Here is an 18,384-nt window from a genome sequence, read left to right as displayed (position 1 = left end):
GAGTATGTCGACACCATGTGTCTCTCAGAAATTTACACCATTGGGCGGTGAAGAATAAATAAATTATATTTTTACTGTTAAAATGTTGTTTTAGCCGTAAAATTTAAATTTTTATAAAGGCTAATAGGAAAAAAATAGACCTCAATTTGTTGTGCAATTTCTTCTGAGTACGCCAATACCCTACATTTAATCGGGAACTACTATTGAGGCACAGTACAAAACCAAGAAGGGAAGGAATAATTTATTGCAGGTTTCACTGTTAAGGATACCATGACCCCACTGGGAGAGCTTATAAAGTGCCAGAACAGCAGAACCCTCTATAACATTTTACAAACTACACCTCTCAATGAATTCATCTAAGGTAGCAGTGATCAGTGTCACAGAATTTTAAACCAAATGGGAACAAAAATGTAGTTTTTGGCTATGTGCCCACGTAGCGTTTTTCAAGCGATTTTTTCCTGAGCAGAAACACATGCCCTTGCCAGGGAAATCGCATGCGTTTTTTGACGCGATTGTCAAGCGTTTTCGCCCATATAATTGATGGTATGCGGAATCGCGGGCGATTCCGCAAAATTAATGAACATGCTGCGTTTTTTTACCGCTAAGCGATTCCGCAGCGGTAAAAAAACGCACCATTGGCACAACATGTGCGTTTTCTATTACAAATGCATGGCGTGTTTTTTTTAAGCGTTTCCGCGGCACAATCGCACGTTTAAAAACGCCGCGGAAACGCTTAAAAACGCTATGTGGGCACACAGCCTTAGGCCCAGATTTTACATTTTCCCAAGGGAAAAGGGTAAAAATGGCACCAAAATTTGTTGCACAATTTCTAATAAATGTGGCAATAACCCATATGTGGCTGTACAGTACTACATAGCCATACGGAGAGACTCGGGAGGGACGGATCGCTATTTGCCTCCTGGAGCGTATATTTTCTTAGAATAGTTTGCGGACTCCATATACAGAGCCCCTTAAGTGCTAGAAGAGCAGAATACTCACCTCAAGTGACATTTTGGAAATTATACCCTTTTAGGAATGCAGAATTCGTTGTATTTCTTTTGGTGGGTCTAGGAGCCATAGCGTTTTTCCAGAGACTTTGTGCTACCATTAACATGGAAGCCCCCTATATTTCTATTAACAGATGACCGACCTGAGTGGGGACTTTCTTTTTTGTGGACTGAGTTGAAGTTTTATTGGGAACATTTTATATAACAGTTATCCGACGCTTTACAATGAGCCCTTAAGTTGGGATTTCCATCTAAATCTCTGAGTGCCGTGATTCAGATGAAACTCCCAAGGAATCCATTCACTATAATGAGGCAGCAGAATTACTCTGGACTCTTATGCACGTCTGAAAGACCGACACCGCCGTATCATGGGCCAGATGACGTCCACAATGCTTTACTATATTACACCAATGCCAAATTGAGATCAGGTTTTTTATGTTTGATTGTGGTCACACACTAGGACGCTTTTGAAAAAAAAAAAAAAAAAGGTTTTTGCATCATATTTTGAGAGCTATAATTTTTTCAGATTTCTGCTGACAGTCATATGAGGTATTGTTTTTTGCCGGACGAGTTGCCATTTTTATTGGTACCATTCTCGGGTACATGGCATTTTTTGGTCACTTGCTATTCCGATTGGAGACAGAATGAACAAAAAAATAGCAATTCAGGAATTGTTTTTACTGGGTATTTTTATGTCGCTCAGCATGTGGTAAAAAATAGAATTAGACTTACCGGTAATTCGGTTTCTAGGAACCTTCCACGACAGCCACCTTGGAGGTTTGTCACCCCGCCCTAATAGGGAACAGGAACAAACAGAGGTTAAATAACCCTCCCCTTCCTGCTCCCTCAGTGTTTTTTCTGAACATACTAGCATGAATAGTTACAGCCAGTAGAGCAGGAATCATCAGGTAAATATCTCATATAGGGAGGGAAATTGCTGTCGTGGAAGGTTCCTGGAAACCAAATTACCGGTAAGTCTAATTCTATTTTCTCTAGTCACCTTCCATGACAGCCACCTTGGAGTTATGCCAACGTTTATTTTTATAGGGAGGGACTACAGCCTGCAAGACACATCTGCCGAATGTCAGATCCCTATTGAAATCCAGTCTATAGTGTCTAGGTAAAGGTGTGCACAGAGGACCAGGTGGCCGCTCTGCATATCTGCTCTGAAGACTTATTTCCCCTTGCTGCCCAGGACGTAGCGACTGATCGAGTGGAGTGGGCCTTTAACGACTCCGGAGGAGAGGGATGTCTTGCAGAGTATGCCAGAGAGAAGGACTGCTTGATCCAGCCCGCTATCGTGTTCTTTGCTGCCTTCTTCCTGAATACTGAAGAAACAGGTTCTGGTCAATTCTCCAATCCTTGGTTGCTTCGAGGTAACGGAGAACAACCCTGCGAACATCCAGGGTATGAAATTTCGCTTCCTTCAGGTTAGAAGGATTTGGGCAGAATGAGGGTAACACGATATCCTGGCTTCTATGAAAGTCTGACACCACCTTGGGCATAAAGGAGGGGTCTAGACGTAGTACTATAGTGTCTGAATTGAGTAGGAGATAAGGTTCCTGTACTGAAAGGGCCTGTAGCTCCCCCACTCGTCTAGCTGATGTGATCGCCACAAGGAACACTGTTTTGAGTGTGAGCATTTTTAATGGGACTTCTGACAGGGGCTCAAACGGGGCCTGTGTTAGGCTGTTAAGAACTAAATTAAGATCCCAGGGGGGAACCCGGCTAGGGAGCGAAGGGCGAATCCTGCCTGCTATCATAAATCGCTTGACCCAGCGGTGTTTGGCTAGGTCATGGTCAAAAAGGGCACTTAGGGCAGATACCTGTACCTTTAACGTACTCGAAGTAAGCCCTAGATCTAACCCTTTCTGTAGGAAGTCTAGTATTTGGGCAATATTTGGATGGGCGGGGTCAGGGACCTTCGGGAGGCACCAGGAGGAAAATCTTTTCCATATTTTCCCGTAGATTGCATTCGTTATCGACTTTCCACTCTTTTGGACGGTCCGGATTACCTCATCCGACAACCCTTTGGCCTTCAGAATGTTGGCCTCAATAACAAGGCTGCTAGGGATAGCTTGGCTGCAACGGGTGTAGCAATAGACCCTGGAACAGGTCGGTCTGTCTTCTGGGGTAATATCAAGGGACCTTCCTGGGCCATGTCCAACAGAGCGCTGTACCAGCTTCGCCCTGGCCACATCGGAGCCACCAGGATTGTCTTGACTCCGGTCTGCTCTGATCTTTTGTAGGGTTTTTGCCAGCATCGGGATTGGTGGAAAGGCGTAGGCTAGTCTGAAGACCCATGGATGGGCAAATGCATCCGTCCCCCTGGCTCCGTGTATGGGACTGAGGGAAAAATAGGTCGCAGCCTTTGTATTTTGTGCATTCGCGAACAGGTCGACTTCTGGATCCCCCCATCTTGAGGCTAGAGCCTGGAATACTTCTTGGTTCAGACACCACTCTCCTGGATGGACGTCCTTCCTGCTCAGGAAGTATGCCTGGATGTTTTCAGACTCCTTCAGGTGCACCGCGGAGATGGATAATAGGTGCTTCTCTGTCCAGAGGAAGATCCTTGCTGCTACTCTCTTTAGGCTGGCGTACCTTGTGCCCCCCTGATGCCTGAGATATGCCACCGTGGTCACGTTGTCGGAGTAAATCCGGACATGATGGTTCTTGACAAGGGCTTCTGCGGCCTTTAGTGACTCTTCCACTGCTATCAGCTCCCTTAGGTTTGAAGATCCTGCTTTTATGTTCTGGGCCCATTGTCCCTGGAAGTACGAATCTTCGAACACTGCTCCCCAGCCCCTCAGGCTGGCATCGGTGCATAGGATTTTTAGAGGAAGCTGATCCCAGCTTACTCCTCGCCTCAGGTTCTGGTAGCTCAGCCACCAGTAGAGGGACGATTTTACATGTCCTGGAAGTAGAACCCTTTTTGACAGGTTGTTTGGATATTTCTTCATATTTGTCAGGACATACGACTGGAGGACTTGCGTGTGAGCTTGTGTCCAGGACACCGCCTGAATGCACGCTTTCAGAGAGCCCAGGATGGACATGGCGTCCCTCAGGGTTGGCGCCCTTTGGTCTCTGAACCGGATTATTTTCTGCCGAAAGTCTTTTTGACGATCTTCGGGAAGAAAGGACGTTCTGTTCTCTGAATCCAAGAGGATCCCCAGGAATTTTTTCCTCTGGGAAGGACAGAGGGCTGATTTTTGAAGATTTGATATCCACCCTAGAGTCTCGAGAATCTGAAGGGGCCTTGATACATCCTGGTTCAGCCGGTTTATTGATGGGGCGACGATAAGCAGGTCGTCCAGATACATTACGATGCATATCCCCTGAAGCCGAATAAAGATGACTGCTTCTTTCATAATTTTCGTGAACACCCTTGGTGCTGGGGATACCCCAAACGGCAGGGCATTGAATTGAAGGTGGCTGGTTCCCCGGTCGTGGGTGACCGCAAACCTCAGGAACTTTCTGTGGTCCGGATGAATGGGTACATGGTAATACGCTTCCCTTAAGTCTATTGTCGCCATCTGCCAGCCTCGTCCGATAAGAGGAATCGCTGATCTTACTGACTCCGAATCGACGGTACCTGATGAAGTGGTTCAGGGGTTTTAGATTTATAATGAGCCTGTGCTTTCCTGAAGGTTTCTTTATCAGAAACAGGCGAGAATAATGTTCCCTGCCCTCCTCCTGAGGAGGTACATACAAGACCACTTGTTCCCGTAGCAGTTCTTCCAATTGAAGCCACAGAACCTTTTGCAGACTTGGGGAATGCGCTGGGGTAATCCTTAGGGCATGCGGGGGGGTGCTCGAACTCCAGTTTTAGCCCAAATTGTATAGTGTGCAGGACCCACTGGTTCGAGGTCGTGGCCTGCCATTGGCGAAAAACTGTGTGAGTCGACCCCCTACCCGGGAGTCACTGCTTTTCTGGGGGCTGCTGCTGTTGGGGCACAAGGATGTTTCTTCCTTTACTCCCTTTCCGGTAGCTCCATCGACCCATTTTGCCCTTCCCTCTGAGAAGTCTGTTCCCTTGAGGGACGAAAAAAATGCCTTTTTGTGGGTTTCTGTTCCAGCAGTGACCTATTCTTGTCTGAAGCCTTCTCAAGGATGTCATCGAGGACCGGCCCGAACACGTGGTGTCCCTGGAAGGGGATGGCACAAAGTTTAGTTTTGGAAGTGATATCGCCTCCCCATGACTTCAGCCACAAGGCTCTCCTGGCCGAGTTTGAGAGAACTAGGGACCTTGCTACCACCCGTACCGTTTCTCCCGAAGCGTCAGCTAAGTAGCCTGTTGCCTTTTGGAGAATTGACACGGAGTCTAACATTTCCTCCCTTGGAGTGCCCCCCGTCAGGTGGTCTTCCAACGTTCGTAGCCAGAAAAACAACGATCTGGCTACGCAGGTGGATGCAATATTTGCCTTGAGCAAGTTTGTAGAGGCTTCCCAGGATTTTTTAAGATGGCTCTCTATTTTGCGATCCATCGGATCCTTCAATTGGGAGGCATCCTCAAAGGGCAAGGACGTCTTCTTAGTGACTTTAGACACTTGGACGTCTATCTTAGGGATCTCCTAAATGGAACTATCTCCCTCTAGGGGAAACAGATTTTTTTTAGTTCAGAGGGCACCGTAAGTGCTTTCTCGGGGGAGGCCCACTCCTGAGTTATTAAATCCTGTATAACCTCATGAACTGGGAAACCCTTTCTACCTCTGGGTTTCAACCCTCCAAACATCTCATCCTGGACTGAGAGTCTAACCTCCTCCTCCAATCCCATGGTATTTCTTACCATGGAAACTAACTCTTCCATATCCTCCGAGGAGAAATAGTATTTTTTGGTATCATGACTGGAGGCGGACGTGGAGCCCTCATCCTCCCAAATCTCCTCCGACCCCGAGGAACGGATCTCTCCTGAGTCTGAGTCGGCTTCTATAGGTGCCCTTTCCCTCTTTTTTGGGGCAGGGCCCTGGGCCGGGGTTTGGGCTGCTATGGAGTTCTGAACCTCCTGTCTAATGAGAGTCTTAATGCTGTCAAACAGGGAGGGTTGCTCGGTATGCAGTATATTTTGCGTACATGGCTGGCATAACTTCTTTCTGTAATCAGAAGGGAACCTGGCACCACATATACCACACTTGCGGGGGTTTTTAGGGGCCGAGGCTTTGTCTTCCTGCAAGAGAAGCGAAAGCTTACTCCGACCTGTGCCACCAGATCGTCTGACCGGCAAGGGACTGGCCCTGCTACTCACTGTACGAGGGGGAACGCTGGGTTCCGCAGATGCTGCAGTTGAGGGCTTCTCACCGTCCATTCTGTACTCACACTCTGCGCTTACCTGGAGCTGCTGCACCTTTTTAAGGGTGATTGGGGCGTTCATTCCTGGTGCTCCTCCCTCCTCCCTGGGGAGGATATGCTCGACCCCCGCCGCCACTGTGGTCGTTTCCCGGGTCTCCCCGGGAGCGGGCGCGCGTTTCCCCTCTCTCACGACGCCGGAGGCCACAAACCAGAAGTGCGCATCACTGCCACTTCCGGTCGACTGCCCGCCCCCTGACACGCGCACCCTGCTGCAATGTGGCGCTGGGAGGAAGGAGGACGTCGGGGAGCTGTGCAGGACCCCGGCAGGCACTGTACCGCCCCGCTTTACCCCGGAGGGCGTGGGAGGGGTAGCCATGTCCCGAGTCACACCGCAGTGGAGACGGGAGCAGCGCATGGATGAGGAGAGGCGAACCCCCCGACGTTGGCTTCCCAGCTCTGTGAGAATGTACGGCTCCGCTCGCTGGCCACGGCAGCCCCTTGTGACCTCTTCATGCCCCGATAGGGGACATGAAAAACACTGAAGGAGCAGGAAGGGGAGGGTTATTTAACCTCTGTGTGTTCCTGTCCCCTATTAGGGCGGGGAGACAACCTCCAAGGTGGCTGTCGTGGAAGGTGACTAGAGAAATTGGTAAGTTAGCTTTATACTTTCAGTATAATTACAGATATACATTTATATAATTTTTTTTTAGTTTTGCCGCTTTTACACAAACTTTTATAGAAAAAAAAATTAGTTATGCATTGCTTTATTTTGAGAACTAATACTTATTTTTCCACTGATGGAGTTGTGTTGGGGCTTCGTTTTTGCGGGAAAACATGGCGCTTTCAGCTATACCATTTCTACTTGCATTCATAGTTTTGATCGTGTTTGTTCAATTTTTTGTTCGATGGTATGATGAAAGCTGTTATAGCACACTGGCGTCCCTGCATGGGTCTCCTTCCTCCTCCCTGCAGGGATGCCAACATCTTAACGTATCTGACCTGACTTCTAATTTCTCCCAGGACCTGCGCAGGGCAGGCAGGTAGGTCTCCTGGTAGTGTGCTTAGTGCATGCATGCTTCCTGCTTCTTAAAAGGGCAATAGCTGGGAGGTGTTTGAGAAATAAGCCATTCTTCTCTATTGGGAGGTACCTTAGCATCTTTAGTCCATATATATCCCGCTAGTTGTAAGGTCCCCATACCCGTGTTCTCCTATCCTGTGCGCCCTATCTGCACCTGCTCCAGTCAGTACTGCTGAACCCATACTCTTATTCATCCTGTCTGTGCCTAGTGCTGCTCCTGATTTGTCTGAACCTGCACTCGTGATCTTGTACCTGTGGCTGTCCTGTGTTCATGTACCTGTTCAGCCTGTGCCCGATTCCTCATCTTCCTACCAGCTATATCCCTTCTGCTTAATCAGTTCCTGACAGGTCCGGCTTCTCTGCCACTTTGAGAGTCAGTCGCCACAGCTCCGAGGCCCGTCCTGGAGTTGCACCTGGTGTCCATCTGGAGCTAAGTCAAACATTGGTATGCTTCATAACCTATCAGTACTGCAGACAAAAGTTAGCTAGATCATGCACTGTGCATGATCTATCAAACTTGTTAGAGCCTGGTGACCCGATGTTGTCATAACTACATTGAGTCACCATGACAACGATCGAGCACTAGCGATGACATCCTGCGGGGCACTGATCGGAGATCAAAGAAAGCCCCTTACCTCTGCCTGCCTTCTAAATGCTGCGATCGATATAGTTTGCAGCATTTAGCGAGGTAAACTGCTAGGATCAGTGCCGGCATGCTCCTAGCAGGAAGTGCCAGATGTCAGCTGTCAAAAGCTGAACAACAGGCGGTGATAGCATGTGCAACAGCTTCTGTGCACGCAAAATCGCCATGATGTATCCATAAACCCAAGGTCGCAAGTACTGAGGTAGGAATATGTCCAAGGTCGTGAAGGGGTTAAAATCAATAGTCTAAGCACTGTTTAATTTCTACTGCCTCAAACTCAAAAATATTTCCAGAATTCATGTCATCCTCATCCCTGTATCTACCTAAATTACTGCAATATATTTCCTCTGTGACTTCCCATAACACACAAACACCTCTCCAGTCCATTCTTAACCCCTTCATGCGGCAGCCTATTTTCACGTTTTTTTTTGCTCTCCTTCTTCCCAGAGCCATAACTTTTTTCCACAGGATTCCAGAGTAGCGGCACCAGCGTGTGTAGCCCAAACAGTCCGGAGGAGGTGAGCCAAGAAAAGATGTGTTAGCCTCACAGCCTTGATTAATGGTGCTCTGCATACGTCCACATGAAAATTTCAAATAAACAATAAGTATGCGTGTTAAATTTCAGTCCTTTATTGTGTGACTTTCATATCAGATGGTCAGGTGCATAGGCATGCGGAGGAGAGGATGGAGTCGACGATGGCAGTTTCGTTTTTCCACGCTTCAATGGGCCTAACTTTTCTTAATTTTTCGGTGAATATGGCCATTTGAGAGCTTGATTTTTGCAGGACGAGTTATAATTTTATATGACACCATTGCTTTTATCACATAGTGTACAGGAAAACGGGAAAAAAATTTCAAGTGCAGTGAAACTGCAAACAAAAGCGCAAGATCACAATAGTTTTTTGGTTTTTCACCAAATGCTAAAAAAGACCTGCCATTATGATTATCCAGGTCATTACGAGTTTGCAGATACCAAACATGTATTGGTTATTGTTTTATTTAAGTGGTGAATACTTTTTTTAAATAATGCGCCGAGTTGACATTTTTATTGACACCATTTTGGTGTAAATACAATGATTTGGTCACCCGTTATTGCATTGTAATGTAATGTTGCAACATTATATATAGGTGATCCCTATATAAACATCCAACAGTAATTTGCCATCATTGAGTCATTCCAAAAACCCCAGTAGTGCTGTTCCATTACTTTAATGTTCTGGTGAAACCACTCGCCTTGTTCATCGCTTACATCCTTAAGATTTTGAGGAAAGAAATCTAAATGTGAATGCAAAAAGTGCATTTTCAGAGACATACAACATCTTAGACACTGTTATGCAATTAAGCAATTCCTCAACACCTTCAACATATTCTGTAAATTTTTTTTTTCCTAAGAAGTTGTCACAGATTCACTTTTCAATGGTCTCAATTGCTTAACATTTAGAGTTCCTTCAAACACATCATCTCTCATAAGTTCTCTGATCTAAGGGCCAACAAATACCCCTTCCTTCAGTTTTGCTTACGAAATGCTGGAGAATTTCTGTGAAATGTACTGGAACCCTTGTGAATTTGTCTTTGCCATGGCTTTCAAAGTTTTTAATCAATCCCAACTTTATATGTAATGGAGGAAGAAAGATTTTTCTTGGAGCAACTAAAGGATTATGCTGAACATGATCTCTACCTCGAGCATAGATGTTTCTCTGTCCCCAATCACGATGAACATAATGCTCTACTGTATTTCCACAGAAGCAACAATATTTTGTGAAACCTCCTTGCATTCCTATTAGCAGACTAATCACTTTCAAATTTCCACAGATATTCCACTGATGATGCTTATATTGTATAGCATCCAAAACAACTGACAGATTTTCATAACTTTCCTTTAGATGATGTGAATAGGGATTGATGGTTTCATATTTCCATTGTGAAGCAGAACTGGTTTCAAACTTCTCTGGGATGAGTCAAACAATTGCCAATCTGCAACAAAATACTCTTGATTCAGCTCTTTAAATAGGTCATTCACGTTGTTACAGTACACCATTGGTCCATCAACCGTGAAAAATTGTGTTAAAGTGTTACTTCTGTTTCGGTAATAACACACTTTGACATCATCATGAAGATTCTTCTGTTTCAACCTAGATGCAATAAATTCAGCTTTATCTTTTGACAATGAAAGATCTCTGATGAGATAATTTAATTTATGTTGAGTAAAGTGTTCTGGCTGCTCCATCAGGTACTCATCTTGACTTGAGGTCTCCATGTCTTCGCCAGTAGCTTCAGCTCCATAGTCTTCATATTCTACTTTCATTTTCATCCAATCCAGACAATGGTGGTACAGGAACTGGCCTAATCACAGATTCAAGTTCAGAGTAATTAATTTTATGTTTATGCTTTGTAGAAAAGCCCTTCAGTTTGACAAAACAAAAGTAGCAGTCATCAATATGATTTTTGGGTTCTCTCCAAATCATGGGAACATCAAATGGCATAGCCACTTTCCTCATATTTAACCAGTCACAAACTTAAGCATATCACAAGAGGGGCCCAGCTTGTGTCTTGATCACCAAGTGGACACTTAAAGAACATCTGGTACATCTTTTTAATATCATGAGTGATTGAACATACTTGGCCTTTTGGTGTAAAAGAACCACACACATAGCAGAATCTGTTCGGATGATTGACACATTGTTGGGGCATTTTTCTCCTTTAAATCATATGAAACATAGTAAGTTCAGTTGAATGGTGGTGACAAACAAAACAATGCGCTGAGTCGACCGATAATATATAGATACTAGCTGAAGAGCCAGGCGTTGCCTGGGCATAGTAACCAACTGTGGTTAGTTATAACAAATTATAATGATTATATTGCACATTAAAACATTTCACATCATATATTCAACACTACAGATTTGCAACACAAATTAACTAAATGATTACCCAAGTTTTGATAGTATTTTATTTTCAACTCATTCAAGAGCCTTTTGATAAACAACATTTTTGGTTTTTCCTTTTGGTGCAAAGATGAACAGATTTTTGGCAGTTTCAACTCTTGAACAGATCACGTAAAGTTGACCATGAGAACAGCATGGAGATTGAAAATCGATTCCTACTACTTTCAAGGAATGTCCCTGAGCCTTGTTAATGGACATTGCAAATAGCAGTTGAACTGGAAACTGGAGGCGTTTAAAATTAAAAAACAAATCAGATGGAATGAGTGGAATTCTTGGAATGAAAATGTCCTCTCCTTTGGCACATCCTGTTTCTGAGCTGTGTATCTAACCCTATCCTGTGTGATAATGTCTGTTGAGCTGTGTACCTAATCCTCTTCTGTTTGATACTTTCTGCTGAGCTGTGTATCTAATCCTATCCTGTTTTACTGACTGCTCAGCCGTGTTTCTAATCCTATCCTGTGTGATACTGACTGCTGAGCAGTGTATCTAACCCTATCCTGTGTGATACTGACTGCTGAGCCGTGTACCTAATCCTATCATGTGTGTTACTGACTGCTCAGCCGTGTATCTAATCCTATTCTGTGTGATGCTGTGTATCTAATCCTATCCTGTGTGATACTGTCTGCTGAGCCGTGTATCTATTCCTATCCTGTGTGATACTGACTGCTGAGCTGTGTATCTAATCCTATCCTGTGTGATACTGACTGCTGAGCTGTGTATCTAATACTATCCTGTGTGAAACTGACTGCTGAGCCGTGTATCTAATCCTATCCTGTGTGATACTGGGCTCCCCCTGCAGTCGGTGTCAGAGGGTGGTCTGTGTTAGAACAGTAGTAAATTGTGTTATTTCCAGCAATGAATCACAGCTCATTTTTCATCTTTTAAACAGCTCTGGGACAGCGTGGCGACTTTTGAGTGGCGACTTTTGTGTTTCGACTTTTATGTGGCGAGGTTGGTGTATGTGCGGTGAAATGTGTGCTGAGGGTGGTATATGTGTTGAAGCACGTGGTAGTGTGTGGCGCATTTTGTGTGTGTGTTCATATCCCAGTGTGCGGCGAGTATCCCATGTCAGGGCCCCACCTTAGCAACTGTACGGTATATACTCTTTGGCGCAATTGCTCTCATTCTTTAAGTCCCCCTTGTTCACATCTGGCAACTGTCAATTTGCCTCCAACAGTTTTCCTTTCACTTTTTCCCCATTATGTAGATAGGGGCAAAATTATTTTGTGAATTGGAACGCGCGGGGTTAAAATTTCGCCTCACAACATAGCCTATGATGCTCTCGGGGTCCAGACGTGTGACTGTGCAAAATTTTGTGGCTGTACCTGTGAAGGTGCAGATGCCAATCCCGGACATACACACATACATACATACATAGTTTTGATAGTATTTTATTTTCAACTCATTCAAGAGCCTTTTGATAAACAACATGTGTATCTGTGTATCTATCCCTATCCTGTGTGATAATGTCTGCTGAGCTGTGTACCTAATCCTCTCCTGTGTGATAATGTCTGCTGAGCTGTGTATCTAATCCTATCCTGTGTGATACTGACTGCTGAGCCGTGTATCTAATCCTATACTGTGTGATACTGACTGCAGAGCCGTGTATCTAATCCTATACTGTGTGATACTGACTGCAGAGCCGTGTATCTAATCCTATACTGTGTGATACTGTCTGCTGAGCCGTGTATCTAATACTATTCTGTGTGATACTGTGTGCTGAGCTGTGTATCTAATCCTATCCTGTGTGATACTGTCTGCTGAGCCGTGTATCTATTCCTATCCTGTGTGATACTGACTGCTGAGCTGGGTATCTAATCTTATTCTGTGTGATACTGACTGCTGAGCCGTGTATCTAATCCTATCCTGTGTGATACTGACTGCTGAGCCATGTGTCTAACCCTATCCTGTGTGATACTAACTGCTGAACCGTGTACCTAATCCTATCATGTGTGTTACTGACTGATCAGCCGTGTATCTAATTCTATCCTGTGTGATACTGGGCTCCCCCTGCAGTCTGTGTCAGAGGGTGGTCTGTGTTGGCACGGTGATAAATTGTGTTATTTCCAGCCTTACAGAAGGACGATAACACCATAAAAATGATAATAGGCAAAATTGTTTGGTGAATTGGAACGCACGGGGTTAAAATTTTGCATCACAACACAGCCTATGACGCTCTCGGGGTCCAGACGTGTGACTGTGCAAAATTTTGTGGCTGTAGCTGCGACGGTGCAGATGCCAATCCTGGACATACACACATACATAAACACACACATTGAGCTTTATATATTAGATTTCCACAGAGATGACAGAGGCAGCTTGTATTTAGAACTGAATTTACTGGAGGTAACCTGGTAGATAACTATATACAGTTGTGAGGTAAACGGGTTAGCCTATTCCTTACAGATGATGAACACTTGCAGACAGGCAGTTTCTCAGTGTGATATTGGCTGCTTTCAGGTTCTCTCTCTCTGTGGAGACCCCTCAATCAGTTACACCTCAGTGGCTGTGCAATTTTCTTCCCTCTGAGGCGACTTACCCTCCCAGAAATTCAGTGAAAATCCTCTCACAATTGCGGCTTCCCGCTGCCTTCCCTCCTTGTGGCAGGGCTCAGATTTCTGTAGAGGCCTGTCTCCTGTTAGGGTCTCAGATACTGTACAAGTCCTTGCTGCCATCACCATCCTTTTCTGACTGACTCAAATCTTACCGCCTCATAACATGTGACTTTCCGAGAAGCAGTCACTGGTTGACTGCACTGTCAATACTCCTTCCCATAAAACTCACTAAAACCTTTACTGATGTTGTCCCTGTAAGGCTGGTTTCACACCAGCGTATGGAGGTGCTGCTGAGGGATGCGGACTTCCTCGGTGAAGCTCCGACCCCTGCCGCGCCTCCTCCGTTCAGCCCCACCTCGGTCGGCATGCGGCCTGCGTACCCTATCTTTAGCATTGGGTCCGCAGGCCATGACAATGAATGCGGATGCCTCTGCGTCTTTTTGACGGTGCGGCAACCACACCAAAATGCAACACGTTGCATTCAGCGCAGGTCGCCGCACCATCAAAACAGCGCATGTGGAGGCATCGGCATGGCCTGCATACCCAATGCTAAAGATATGGTACGCAGACCGCATGCCGGCAGAGCTGAACGGAGGAGGCGCGGCAGGGACGGAGCTTCACGGGGGAAGTCCGCACCCCTTCACAGTACCTCCATAGGCTAGTTTCACACTAGCCTAAGAAAATTCACAAGTAAACAAGCAAAGAAATGGGAATAACATAGGAAAAACCACATACATTGAAAATGCAGAAATAACGGAACAACAAAAATACTTCTCAGAAGGTTTATGTGATAGAGCAAAGCTAAGCATGTTTGTTGAATCAGCACATCAAACTTCATAAAAAAAAAATTATCTTTGCTGATTTTTTTTCTGGTGACCAGTGAATTATTTTTACATATTGATAGATTGGGCAATCCTGAACGCGCCGATACCGAATGTATGTATTTTTTTAAAAATTGTTTTATTTTTAATGGGGTGAATGAGGGGTGATTTAAATGTATTTTTTTAATTTTTTCTAAAACATTTTTTTCTTCCTTTACAATTGCTTCAATAATTTCCATGGGAGACTAGAAGTTGTGATCATCCGATCGTTGTGCTACACAGAACAGGGCTTCAACCCCACTCTGTGTAGCATAAATGTTTAGTTGCTATGAGCACCGATCGCTGGGCGGCGCGCATATCAATACGGCAATGACAACCACAAGGGTCTGCTCCAGACCCTGGGTTGTCATGTCAACCCATCAGCAACCCGCATTTATGTGACACGTTCGCCGATTAGTGACGCGCTTCCGGCGTAATCAGTTGACATGTGTCGGAGAAGATGTGGGCCCAGCGACGGAGCCCCATCAAAGAGGAAGACCCGACATGCGCCGTACGGGGTGAAAGGGAGTCTGTTGGCAGGATTTTGCTATGCAATCTGCCATCACCAAGAGATAGGAACATAGACTCTGATTTCAGCTATGTATCATTTAGTTTATTGAGCACATCAGTTATAATAAAGTCACAGTTTTCTCTACTGGAGATTGAGTGCAGCTCAATTGTGGAGCTGCCTATAAGCTCATCCACACAATTCTTTGTGTATATTGAATAGTCACCTCCAGGGGCTTAACTACCGAGGTGCAGGGGACGCATCTGCAACGTGGCCCGGAGTGTTTTGGTGCCCGCCCAGCCAGAGGCGTATCTGGGGGGGGCGGGGGGCACAGGTGGGCCACCTAATTCTGCAGTGCGCAGTGTATTCCCTGGCGGGTCCATTACGTCGCTCCCCGGACTGGGAGTCGGCCATTCTCTGTGCCAGCTGTCAAGCTGACAGCAAGCACAGAGAGGCTGCAGCGCACCGACTCCTAGTGATCAATTGCACTCGCATCTTACAGACACGAGTACAATTGAAGCTATGACTGCCGTGTTAGAGCGACGCCAGCAGTGTGATCATGTCATGTGATCACGCTGCTTACATCACTTGCCGGCGTTGCAAAGACGAAGATGGGTGGTAAGTAGTGTTGAGCATTCCGATACTGCAAATATCGGGTATCGGCCGATATTCGCGGTATCGGAATTCCGATACTGAGTTCCGATACGTTTAGCATATCGAATACCGGAATCAGAAGTTCCCATAATGCTATGAGCCAGTTTGATTTAATTCAGCCAATGACAATCCTCAGAAGTGTGGGCACATCCTGTTAGGCATGTTAAGTAATGGCATGGCTGTGATTGGCTGCTCAAATGATGTCATGATGCACTATAAAAGCAGCCGCCGCCATTTCGGGTTCACTCTGCTGTGAATTCAGTTAGGGACAGGCTGCTGTTCAAGACTCTGAGGGACAGTTAGAGATAGCGATTTTACAAATCACATTGTGCTTTACCTAGGCTACATAATCAACCACTGCAGCTTTCTTTTGCCTTGCAGCAGTGTTCACAGCAGTCTGCAAGGTCTGTGTGAGTGCAGCTCACGCTGTGTAGTGTGTCCTGCAGCCACGTCTGGTTCTAGGCCGCTCAGCGTGCATCACTGCCTCATACATATTTTTCTTTTATTGCTGCTCATTTTTCATTCTCCTTTTAGTGTGCATCCATCCGTATCCATATACGTTGGTTGCAAACACTATAGGAGTAGACAGCGGAGCCTCTCTGCAGCCTTTCAGTGCTAGTTCCCAGTTATCTGCACTGTTCACGGCTGTCTGAGAGGTCTCTGTGTGTGAGTGCAGCTCACGCTGTAGTGTGTCCTGCAGCTACGTCTGGTTGTAGGCCGCTCAGCGTGCGTCACTGCCTCATACATATTTTTCTTATATTGCAGCTCATTTTTCATTCTCCTATTAGTGTGCATCCATCCGTATCCATCTACATTGGTTGGTAATACAGGAGTAGATAGAGGAGCCTTTTTTCTGGCTTGTGCCCTTCATCCGCAGCCAGATTAGTATTACCCTATTTTTTGGAGCCTCATCTTTTGCATTGTAAGTTACCTTCCTGCATTGTAATAGCTCCAAAAAGTTTGTGATACTATCGCTTTCAAATCTTTGGTCACATCCTTTTAGTTTTTTTGAAAAAAAACAAAATAAAGTTCACCAAACACTCCATTTGACAGTTGTGTAGGCCACATTAGCTCATATTAAAGTGTAGTCCACACACACACACACTTCATAAAATTAGTGTTTCTTATACCTGTTAGCAGCTGTTCAGGAATAAGCACACTAAGCCCCCTCTTTGTACTTTTCTGCCTATCTTTATCAGTCTACCAAGATGAAGAAGGCAGGGAGTAAGGCACGTGGTCATGGAGTTTCATCAGGGAGAGGAAGTGGGGATTCTGCAGGGAGAGGACGCGGGGATTCTGTGCCTGCTGCGGGCACCAGTGAGTCAGCATCCCCCAGTTTTACCAGGCAACAGTCCTTTACGCGCAGCTTTGTAGGACCTCGCCATACCCCACTGCTGCGGGAGGAACAAATTGAAGCCATTGTCGGATGGATGGCAGCTAACGCATCGACTTCAATGACTTCCACATCCTCTCAGGGCCAGAGCACAGAAGAGCAACCATCTGTCTCTTCACCACCTGCCAAATTGCCCAGGCAGTCAGAGAGCCCTGTGCAGGAGCCATCACAGTCTCTACTTCTGTTCTCTGAATCTGTTGACTTGGAAAGAGGGGGCCAGCCAAGCAGCATTCAAGAATGTGAAGAGGGAGTATGCAGTGATGCGCAACTGCTTTGTCCCTCTGAATCTGAAGAGGCGGGTGGGCCAGTGCCTATGGTCAGCACACCTCAGTACCCATCAGATGATGACGAGACTCAGGTGCCACTTTCTGGTGCGTACGGTGATGGCGAGACTACCCAGGAGAAGCAGGTGTTTGAAGAGGGGAGTGTATTGTAGATGATGAGGTCCTTGACCCATCATGGCGTGAGGAACAGGAAGGTGGTGGGAGCAGCTCTGAGGAAGAGATTCCCTGAACGGCCAAAACAGGAGGGAGAGGGAGGGGGCAGACATGGTTGCCTGGAGCCTCCACTTAGGCACCCGATAGGAGCATTCCTCTTCCAAAAGCCAAAACGGGCGCTCCCAAGACTTGCAGTGCGTGGTCCTTTTTGACACAGTTGCAGATGACATTTGCTTTGTCAAATGCAAGCTGTTTCATCAGAAAGTCAAAAGAGGGAAAAGTGTCAGCAACCTCAATACCACAAATATGTGGAAACATGTGCGGACCAAGCATGTGGTGGAGTTACAAAGACACACTGAAGACGTAGGCCAACCTACAGCACCACCTACCACCTCTTCAGCTCGTGTTGTAGCTTCTTTCTCCAGCTCACACAGCTGGATCGGCTTCCTCACAGGATCGCCATGGAAGAACCTCTGGCACTGTTGTCCAGAGACCCAGTGATATTCCACCCACAGCACCACGTCCCCGTTCATCCTCACACTCCCAGGCCACTCTACAGCCATCGGTAGCACAGGCATGGGAGAAAAGGCGGTCATACTCGGCAAACCATCCCCGAGCACAGGCTCTGAATGCTGGCATTGCCAAATTACAGGCCCTTGAAATGCTCTCATTCAGGCTGGTGGAGACTGACACCTTCCGGAACTTCATGGCATTGGCAGTCCCACAATACACCGTGCCCAGCCGCTTTTACTTCAGCAGGCAAGCCGTCCCTGCCCTGCAAAAGCATGTGGAGGGAAAAATTAAACATGCGCTACTAAACGCCGTCAGTAGCAAGATCCACCTGACCACCGATGCGTGGACCAGTACCCACGGACAGGGACGTTACCTTTCCCTCACTGCCCATTGGGTCAATGTTGTGGAGCCAGGTACAGATCTTGAGAGTGGTGCTGTACGTGTTCTGCCAACTCCAAGGATTGCACGAATCCAGTCTGTACACATTGACTCCTCCTCATACTCC

At 46.2% G+C, this 18,384-nt stretch overlaps 1 protein-coding gene across 13 annotated transcripts in view; it reads right to left on the bottom strand.

Moving 5' to 3' along the window:
- Positions 1 to 18,384, bottom strand: part of SPDL1 (spindle apparatus coiled-coil protein 1) — a 470,586-nt gene that overhangs the window by 120,456 nt on the left and 331,746 nt on the right. The window lies entirely within an intron of this gene.

Source organism: Dendrobates tinctorius, unplaced genomic scaffold, assembly GCF_039654945.1.
Source record: "Dendrobates tinctorius isolate UK_male_01 unplaced genomic scaffold, ASM3965494v1 ptg000108l, whole genome shotgun sequence".
Lineage (NCBI taxonomy): Eukaryota > Metazoa > Chordata > Amphibia > Anura > Dendrobatidae > Dendrobates > Dendrobates tinctorius.
Note: the sequence above shows the minus strand (reverse complement) of the source record. Positions and strands in the feature narration are given on the sequence as shown.